Raw genomic sequence first — 10,366 nt, 5'->3', positions numbered from 1 at the left:
CCCGCCGAAGCGACCGGCCTTACATAGTGCGCAAGGCCGGGGCGGGCTCTGGGCCTGAGCTTCTAAGCCCGCCCAGGCCGCTGGTGGTGCGGCGCGGACGGGGGCGGAGCTGGGCCGCGCGTGACGGGGGTGGGCGGGCCCGGGCAGCCGCGGGCACCTGGGGCTCGGACCCGGTCTCTGCTCCCGCGTGGAGTCGGCCTCGGCGGGCCTCGGTGGGCCTATCCTTGAGTTTACATCCGAAGGAGCCCTGGCTGGGCTGAGGAAGGCCGCGAGACTCGTGACCTCGGCGGCGTTTGAGGCCGAGCTCGCTGGCCCAGCGCGGAGCCCGGGCGAGCCGGAAGCTAGGCTCAGGTATTAAAAATACTGCATCGACCCCCACCCCTTACCGAAGCCAAAAGGGGCACTGTGACTGGCCCAAGGTCTCGTTGCTAGTTTACTGCCCTTGACACCGCCCATTTTTGTAAGAGTGACCAGGATTATCTTGAAACCGGAACCGTTAACTACCCCAATGGAGAGCCTGGGAGCAAGGACTTAATTCGAATTCAAATGCCCTTTACATATTTTGGTCTGTAACAAGCCCTTTTGTTGTCCTTTAACTTCAAACAAATGTAAAATTTTAACTTCGAGATTATTGACGATCCCAGCCTAGGATTAAATGTTCCCCTCAGGTTAGTTATTTCTGTACAGAGTTAAGAGTTGAAGGGTAATTCAAAAAAGCAACTAGGTGATTCTAAAGCTTCACTGTCCCATAGAATAAATAGCTACATTTGTAATTTAAAATTTTCTAGTAGTCATATTAATAAAGTTACCAGATTTAGCACATAAAAGTATAGGACACCCATTTAAAATTTGAATTTCTGATAAACAACGAATTTTTTTTTTTTTTGGCCTCGCCATGTGACTTCCGGCGTCTCAGTTCTCCCACCAGGGATTGAACCCCGCCCACGCCAGTGAAAGCCGGGAATCCTAACCATCAGGCCACCCAGAACTCCCAAACAACAAATAATTTTATACTAATAAAATATGCGCAGGGACATATGAAATTCAGATGTATTGTGTAGGGCAACCTTACATAATAAAGTCAAAAGAAATGGGTAAAATTAATAATATATTTAATCCAATATATCCATAACGTTATTATTTCATAACGTAATCAATATAGAATTTATTGAAATATTTTACATTCTTACATAAATAAGATCTTATATTTTTTAAATTTTCATACTAAATCTTAAGAATCCAGTGTGCATTTTATAACACATTTCTCTTTGTGTTAGCTACACTTTAAGAGCTCAGTAGCCACATGTAGCTTGTGGGCTATCTTATTGCACAACACTGTTCTAAGGCCTTTTAGAACTAGGATTGCTAAATTTAACATTGGAGCATTTTCCTTTTTATAATAATAATGGCTTAGTGATCGAAAGAGAACTAAGTGCACACTTTTAAATGTAATCTGTTGGATAAACTATTTAATAGTGATTGTATTCTACACTGAAAATAAAAAGAGAGGGGGAAGCTAACCTTGCCAGCATGTTTTACACAAAGAAATAATCATTTCCATAAAGCACAGATTTCTTTTTTTATAAATTTATTTATTTTGTTTTTATTTTTGGCTGTGTTGGGTCTTCATTGCTGCCTGTGGTCTTTCTCTAGTTGCGGTGAGCGGGGGCTACTCTTTGTTGCAGTGCGCAGGCTTCTCATTGCGGTGGCTTCTCTTGTTGTGGAGCCTGGGCTCTAGAGTGCAGGCTCAGTAGTTGTGGCATACAGATTTAGTTGCTCTGTGGCATGTGGGATCTTCCTGGACCAGGGCTCAAACCTGTGTCCCCTGTATTGGCAGGCAGATTCTTAACCATTGTGCCACCTGGGAAGTCCCACAGTAGATGTTTTTTAAAAATTAGGCTAAAATTCTTAACACAGGTCTTAGTCATTTCCTTTATACTTACTATCCAATATTCCTGCCTCTTAAAGACACCCGGCTAGGATTAAATGTACTTAATCCTTTCTAACATCTTATCTCAAGTAACAGTCCTTTACTGGAACTAACAGAAAAGGAAAACCGAGCTTCTTGAACATAAACTTTTTTTCTCGTATCAACTCTCAAAATTGTTTTAATATTTCAAAGTAAACGAAAGCTTCTATGAGAAAAATGCTGACCTGTGTCCAGACCAAACAAGGTGAAAAAGTCTTATTTTAAGAAATATCAGTTGGGCATCAGAAAACAGTCCTGAAAGGGTTTGGGAACAATTCACCAGGCTACCAAAGAAGCTGCAGATCCTGAAAAGAAAACAAACTATTTCTCATAAATGGTTGTCCACATGCACAAAGCCAGGAGCAACTCAGGGCCTTCCAATCCTTGGTGGGGCAGGGATTACTCTTTGAATGTTATTTGAACTGCATCTTTTATTTATTTATTTATTATTACTATTTTCTAAATTATTTATTTATTTTTGGCTGTGTTGGGTCTTCGTTGCTGCCTGTGGACCTTCTCTAGTCGTAGGGAGTGGGGGCTAGTCTTCCTTGCGGTGCACGGGCTTCTCATTGAGGTGGCTTCTCTTGTTGTGGAGCATGGACTCTAGGCACGCAGGCTTCAGTAGTTGCAGCACTTGGGCTCAGTAGTTGTGGCTCGCAGGCTCTAGAGCGCAGGCTCAGTAGTTGTGGCACATGGGCTTAGTTGTTCCGCGGCATGTGGGATCTTCCCGGACCAGGGATCGAACCCGTGTCCCCTGCATTGGCAGGTGGATTCTTAACCACTGCGCCACCAGGAAAGCCCTGAATTGCATCTTTTAAAGGAGAGATTGAACTCAGAATCTGAGAGAATCAGTTACCTGAGGCCCTTTAACCCTCAAAATTCTGAATTGGGATGTTCCTATTTTATAAATAAGAGAAAATAAAACTGATTTATATGGTAGATAGCAGATTCAGGGTTAGAACCCTAGATTAAAGGAATTAAAATGTTAGCAGATGTGGTAGTTGTTCTCCAAGCCAGCACCCTATGATCCTTGAATCCTGGTATTATGTAACAAAAATCAAAATGGAGTCAGTATTGCTAAGAGAGCTTTATAAAATGGAGGCAGAGGCCATTAAAGAAGTGTGATTTATGGACATCTCAGTCTGGATGGAATCTGACGTTTTGACCTGATGCAGACATCCAGAACACCTACCAGAAACTCAAGCTAATTACTGGGACCCTTACCCTAAATTAACTTGTGATAGTCTATCTACTTATCAGACTCCTACCCTAAAACAACTCATGATTCCTTAAGGACAATTATTTTCTGACATGCATCAGAGTCAATTATAATTCTTGCCAGGCAACTTTTAACAACCTCCGTGGCTTTTTGTCTGTATAAGCCCCTGACTCTTTCTCTTCCATGGAACGAACACGCCTTCAGGGTTACCCTAATCTGTGTCTCCCAAATTGCAATTCTTTTTTTTTAAATTTATTTTTATTTTTTAAATATATTTTTTTATGTGGACCATTTTTAAAAAGTCTTTTTTGAATTTGTTACAGTATTGCTTCTGTTTTCTGTTTTGGTTTTTTGGATGTGGGATCTTAGCTCCCCAACCAGGGGTTGAACCTGCACCCCATGCATTGGAAGGTGAAGTCTTAACCACTGGACCACCAGGGAAGTCCCCCAAATTGCAATTCTTAAGACCCCAAGTAAACTCTTTTCTTACTTACAGCCTCCTGCATTTTTTTTTTTTGGTTGACAGTATTCATATCCTTGTGTAGGCTCCTCCCACTTCATACCAGGATTGGTCTGTGTGACCAACAGCATATAGCACAAGTGATGTTTCTTCACTTCAGTGATTACATTACAAAGTGACTTCCCTCTTAGATGTTTTCCCTCCCTCTCTCTCTCTCTCTATCTCTTTCTTTGGGAGAAGCAATCTGCCTGCCATGTTGTAAGCAGCCCTTTGAGTGTCCCAGGTGATGGCAAAGAATGAAGACTTCTGCCAACAGCCAATAAGGAACTGAGGTGCTCTGACCGGATGTGAGTGAGCTTGTGAGCGACAACTTCAGCATTAGTTGAGTGTTTAGATGACTGAAGACCTAGCCAATAGCTTGACTGCAAACTCATGAGAAACCGTGAACCAGAACCACCCAGCTAAGGTAGCTCCCAGATTCCTGAACTTTATCAGTTGTGAGAGATAAATGTTCATTGTCTTAAGCTGCTAAATTTTGGGGTACTTTGTTATGCAGCAATATATAACTAATGCACAGATTATTGAACAATATGTTGAATTAAAATACAGAAGAATAAACATCTATAACTCCTTGATTTGTTTTACCTTCTATTCAACAGAATTTTTAATTTATTTCTCTGACAAGAGACAGCATAGTGTATGAGACAGCATAGTGTAGCATAACCTCTGTATAAAGATCAGTATTCAATTGCTGACTCCTTCAAGTCCTAGCTTGGCAAGTTTTTATTTATTTAATTTATTTTTTGGCTGTGTTGGGTCTTAGTTGCGGCACGCGGGATCTTCATTGAGGCATGCGGGATCTTTTGTTGCGGTGCGTGTGCTCTTCCTTGCAGCGCACAGGCTTCTCTCTAGTTGTGGCGTGTGGGTTTTCTCTCTCTAGTTGTGGCACGCGGGCTCCAGAGCGCGTGGGCTCTGTAATTTGCGGCATGTGGGCTCTCTCGTTGGGGCGCGCGAGCTCAGTAGTTATGGTACGTGGGCTTAGTGGCCCCACGGCATGTGGGATCTTAGTTCCCTGACCAGGGATTGAACCCGCGTCCCCTGCATTGTAAGGCATATTCTTTACCACTGGACCACCAGGGAAGTCCCTTGGCCAGTTTTTAAAGCTTTCCAAGCCTCAAATTCCCAGATGATAGTGCTTAGCTCAGTGCCTAGGACGCATTAAGTGTGAAATAAGTATTAGCCATAATTAATAGTTTTATTTTGATTACTGACTCTAAAGAAGCACCTTTGGACGTGTCTGTAGGTTGTGTGGGATGAAGTAGTCAGTACTTACTTGCCTGAGGAAGAGGAAGCCTCCAAAGAAAGAACTCCTTTGAGAAAAAAAAGCGTAGAGAGTCCAGGCTTAGTCCAGTATTAGAGCTTCTGCATCAGAATGGAGGAGGATTCAGAGGGTCTGTCCAGCCTCTGCTGTTGACCCCACAGGTCGTGTATGGATTTTATAGAAAAGGGACCTTGAGTAAAATCTGAAATAGCTATTTTTGCCAAGATCTCTATGAGACATTGTTTGCGTTGGTCTCATAACATCCGAGTGTGACCCAAGAGTGAAGGAACAGGATTCTATCCACCTCATCAGACAACATCCCAAGTGGCATGTCATTACCTATGCATATCAGCATTTTGGTTACAGTAGAGCAGCTGCATCTGAGCTTGGCATAGCAGGACTTCAGGTGTCAGTGGGTATGCAGCACTTTTGTGCTGTTCTCCAGGGGTCCACTACAGATACATCTCAGAAAAAAAAAAAAAAAGATAAAAGTCTTTGTTCATGAGCCCAACTGTGGTTGGAGGTTTGACTTTGAAGGAGATTGGAGTTGCACAAACAGAAGGGCCAGAGAAATCACATTTGTACTGTTATTATGATTCTACGTTTTAATGCTAGTCTATTTTGGCCTGGACAGATAGGTAACTAATCATGAAGAGAATGGGCCTTGAAATATTCTGCAGACTAGAAAATTATATAATCAAATACTTTGAACAATTTTTTAAGGACTTAGATGTCCAGACTTTTCCTTTGAATGAGTATAATTTCCAATGTGAAAACCCACAATTTGGCTTCAAGAGACACATGCGAGTTTTAAAATCCCATATAAATAATTACTCACTGCCACAAACTTGAGTGGGGGTAGGAATGTAAACTTGTTCCCTTCAGGTATACCTACATAAAGTGAGATGTGAAATAGGCTGCTTCTATTTTAAAGGCTGGTTATCACATTCTAGAATAGATGGAAAAGACATTGGAGACAGCTAATGTTAGAAATACAAGTTTTCCCCAAAGGCTTTTATGTATGTATGTGACACAGAAGGAAAATGGGTTCATTAACGTTATTTACTTCTTCATTCATTCAGCAAATATTTGAAAAGGTTGTTATGTGCCCAACCCTGTTCTGGGAATTGAGAAAAGAAACAAGATTTCTGTTCTCACGGAGTTCACATTTTAGTTGTGGGATGGTGCTACTGACAATAAACTTGTGAAGATAAATAAGAATTTCAAATAGTGGTTAAGTGACAAGTAGAGATAAAAGAGCATGATGGTGTAAAGAGCGACTGTCAGTGGGTGGCTACTTTAGACTGGTGAGTGAATATTTTTCTGAGAAGGTGATATCTGAGCTGAGACACAAGGGTGAGAAGGAAACTATCATGTGAGGAATTGGGAAGACAGTGTTCCAAGCAGAGGAGCAGCAAGTGCAAAGGCTGTGAAGTGAGGGCATGCGCTTGGGGTGTTGGAACAACAGAGAGAAGACCAGCGTGACTGGAACATAGTGGTCAAAGTGAGTAGTGGTGGGACATAAGGTCAGAGATGTTGGCAAGTGGCCAGATCATCTAGTGCCTTGTAGACAGTGGCAAGGAGTTTGAATTTCATACTTGGTGCAATGAGAAACCATCAGAGCATTTTTAAGCAGAGAAAGGATAAGGTGTGATTTCTATCATTAGAAGAGTGGTCTGCCTCTGTATAGATAATTGACTGTAGAGGACAAGCATGAAAACAGGTCAACTTGTTAGGAAGCTATTGCAGCATCCCAGGCAAGAGCCTTGGATGGCCTGAAGTAGAGTGGTATCTGTGGAAGAGATACATGGATGAATTCAGAATACATTTTGCAAGCAAAAGGTAACATGACTTATTATTGGATATGGGCATGAGAGAAGAAATTAAGGGTGACTCCTGGATTTTTGGCTTAAGCAATTTGGTGCCAGTTTTTGGAATGAGGAAATTGGGTGGGATAGGGGGTTTAGGAAATTAAGAGTTTTGCTTTATTTTAATTAAAACATTTTTTATCATGGTAAAATACACATAAAATTTATCGTCCTCTTTTTAAGTGTATGGTTCAGTGGCATTAAGTGTGTTCACATTGTTTTACAACTATCACCATTATCCATTTCTAGAACTCTTTTCATCTTGCAAAATTGAAACTCTGTGTTCATTAAACAATAACTGCGCACTCCTCACTCCCCCCAGCCCCTAGCAACCACCCTTGTACTTTCTGTCTCTATGAATTTGACTGTTTTACGTACCTCATATAAATAGAATCATACAGTATTTGTCCTTTTGTGACTGCTTATTTCAGTAAGCATAATGTCCTCAAGGTTCATCTGTGCTATGGCATGTGAAAGAATTTTCTTCCTTTTTTTTTTTTTTTTTTCCTAGCGGTACGCGGGCCTGTCGTGGCCTCTCCCGCTGCGAAGCACAGGCTCTGGACGCGCAGGCTCAGAGGCCGTGGCTCACGGGCCTATCCGCTCTGCGGCATGTGGGATCTTCCCTGACCGGGGCATGAACCCGTGTCCCCTGCATCAGCAGGCGGACTCTCAACCACTGCGCCACCAGGGAGGCCCTAATTTTCTTCCTTTTTAAGGCTGAATCATATTCCACTGTATGTATGAGTAGTATTCCACAGTTTGTTTTTCCATTCATCTGTCAATGGACACTTGGGTTGCTTCCATCTTTTGGCTATTGTGAATAATGTGAACATAGGTGTATAAATATCTCTTCAAGTCCATGCTTTCAAGTCTTTGAGTATATACCCAGAAATGGAATTTCTGGATTATATGGTAATTCTATTTTTAATTTTTTGGGGAACTGCCATGCTGTTTTCCATAGGGACTGCACCATTTTACATTTCCACCAACAGTGCACAAAGGTCCCAATTTTTCCACGTCCTCCCTGACACTTGTTATTTTCTCTTTTTTATAGTAGCTATCCTAATAAGGTGTGAGGTGATATCTCATTGCGATTTTGATTTGTATTTCTCTGATGATTAGTGTTGTTGAGCACCCTTTCATGTGCTTATCAGTCATTTGTATATTTTCTTTGAAGAAATGTCTATTCAAGTCCTTTGCCCATTTTAATTGGGTTTTTCATTTTTTTGTTGTTGTGTTGTAGGAGTTCTTTTTATGTTCTGGATATTAACCCCTTATAAGATATACAGTTTCCCTTAAACAAGATAAAAAAGACAACCCTCAGAATGGGAGAAAATATTTGCAAACGAAGCTACTGACCAAGGGTTAATATCCAAAATATACAAACAGCTTATGCAGCTCAATATCAAAAAAACCAAACAAACCAATCCAAAAATGGGCAGAAGACCTAAATAGACATTTCTCCAGAGAATATATACAGATTGCCAACAAACACATGAACAGATGCTCAACATCACTAACCATTAGAGAAATGCAAATCAAAACTACAATGAGGTATCACCTCACACTGGTCAGACTGGCCATTATCAAAAAATTTACAAACAATAAATGCTGGAGAGGGTGTGGGGAAAAGGGAACTCTGTTGCACTGTTGGTAGGAATGTAAATTGTTACAGCCACTATGGAGAACAGTATGGAGGTTCCTTAAAAAACTAAAAATAGAACTACCACATGACCCAGCAATCCCACTACTGGGCATATACCCCAAGAAAACCATAATTCAAAAAGAGGGACTTCCCTGGTGGCGCAGTGGTTGGGAGTCCGCCTGCCAGTGCAGGGGACACGGGTTCAAGCCCTGGTCCGGGAGGATCCCACATGCCGCGGAAGAACTAGGCCCATGCGCCACAACTACTGAGCCTACACTCTAGAGCCCGTGAGCCACAACTACTGAGCCTGAGTGCCGCAACTGCTGAGGCCCACAACTACTGAGCCTACACTCTAGAGCCCGTGAGCCACAACTACTGAGCCTGAGTGCCACAACTGCTGAGGCCCATACGCCTGGAGCCCGTGCCCTGCAACAAAAGAAGCCACCCAATGAGAAGCCCGGGAACCACAGCGAAGAGTAGCCCCCACTCGCCGCAACTAGAGAGAGGTCTGTGCGCAGCAATGAAGACCCAAGGCAGCCAAAAATAAAAATAATTAAAAAAACAAAAAGAGTCATGGACCACAATGTTCATTGCAACACTATTTACAATAGGCAGGACATGGAAGCAACTTAAGTGTCCGTCGACAGATGAATGGATAAAGAAGATGTGGCACATGAATACAATGGAATATTACTCAGCCATAAAAAGAAATGAAATTGAGTTTTTGTAGTGAGTTGGATGGACCTAGAGTCTGTTATACAGAGTGAAGTAAGTCAGAAAGAGAAAAACAAATACCATATGCTAACACATATGGAATCTAAGAAAAAAAAAAGGTTCTGATGAACCTAGGGGCAGGACAGGAATAAAGACGCAGACGTAGAGAATGGACTTGAGGACACAGGGTAAGCTAAGACGAAGTGAGAGAGTGGCATTGACATATATACAATACCAAATGTAAAATAGATAGCTAGTGGGAAGCAGCCGCATAGCATAGGGAGATCAGCTAGGTGGTTTGTGACCACCTAGAGGGATGGGATAGGGAGGGTGAGAGGGAGATGCAAGAAGGAGGGGATATGGGGATATATGTATATGTATAGCTGATATACTTCGTTATACAGCAGCAACTAACACAAGAATGTAAAGCAATTATACTCCAATAAGATATTAAAAAATATAAATATATATGGTTTCCAAATATTTTCTCCCATTCCATAGGTTGCCTTTTTTTACTCTGTTGATTGGATCCTTTTATGTACAGAAGTTTTTAGTTCTGATGTAGTTCAGTTTTATCTATTCTTTTGTTGTTGTTGCCTGTGCAAACGAGTTTTATTTTAAATATAAAAATAAACTGATATTTAAATATATTAATATTTTAGACCTAAATTTAAATATAATTTTGGAGACAGTTGGACATATGAGTCTGAAGATCATAGCAGAGGTCAGAATGAGATATAAATTAGAGAGTTATCCACATGTAGATGGTATTCGTAACCACAGGTCTGGATGAGATCAACCAAGAGAGAAGATGCATAGGAGCACATAGGTCTCCTTATGGGATACAGTCATACTGGAGTAAGATGCCATAGGAAAATATCAGAAGGTTTTGACTGAGTTAAATTTGGGTAATATAAGTTATTGAAGATCTTAATCTTCTGAGCTAGATGCCAGGTTAGAAATTAGAAATTCCTGGGCTTCCCTGGTGGCGCAGTGGTTAGGAGTGCGCCTGCAGATGCGGGGGACGCGGGTTCGTGCCCCGGTCCGGGAAGATCCCACATGCCGCAGAGCGGCTGGGCCTGTGAGCCATGGCCGCTGAGGCTGTGCGTCCGGAGCCTGTGCTCTGCAACGGGAGAGGCCACCACAGTGAGAGGCCCGCGTACCACAAAA

At 42.0% G+C, this 10,366-nt stretch overlaps 1 long non-coding RNA gene across 1 annotated transcript in view; it reads left to right on the top strand.

Annotated features, from left to right (window-relative positions):
• The first annotated feature begins 155 nt into the window (after positions 1-155).
• Positions 156-10,366, top strand: part of LOC132517050 (uncharacterized) — a 38,873-nt gene continuing 28,662 nt past the window's right edge. Inside the window, exon 1 of the long non-coding RNA XR_009539570.1 lies at positions 156-351. This is a non-coding gene — a long non-coding RNA (uncharacterized LOC132517050). The remainder of the gene's footprint in view (positions 352-10,366) is intronic.

The sequence above is a fragment of the Lagenorhynchus albirostris genome, chromosome 3 (assembly GCF_949774975.1).
Source record: "Lagenorhynchus albirostris chromosome 3, mLagAlb1.1, whole genome shotgun sequence".
Classification (NCBI taxonomy): domain Eukaryota; kingdom Metazoa; phylum Chordata; class Mammalia; order Artiodactyla; family Delphinidae; genus Lagenorhynchus; species Lagenorhynchus albirostris.
Note: the sequence above shows the minus strand (reverse complement) of the source record. Positions and strands in the feature narration are given on the sequence as shown.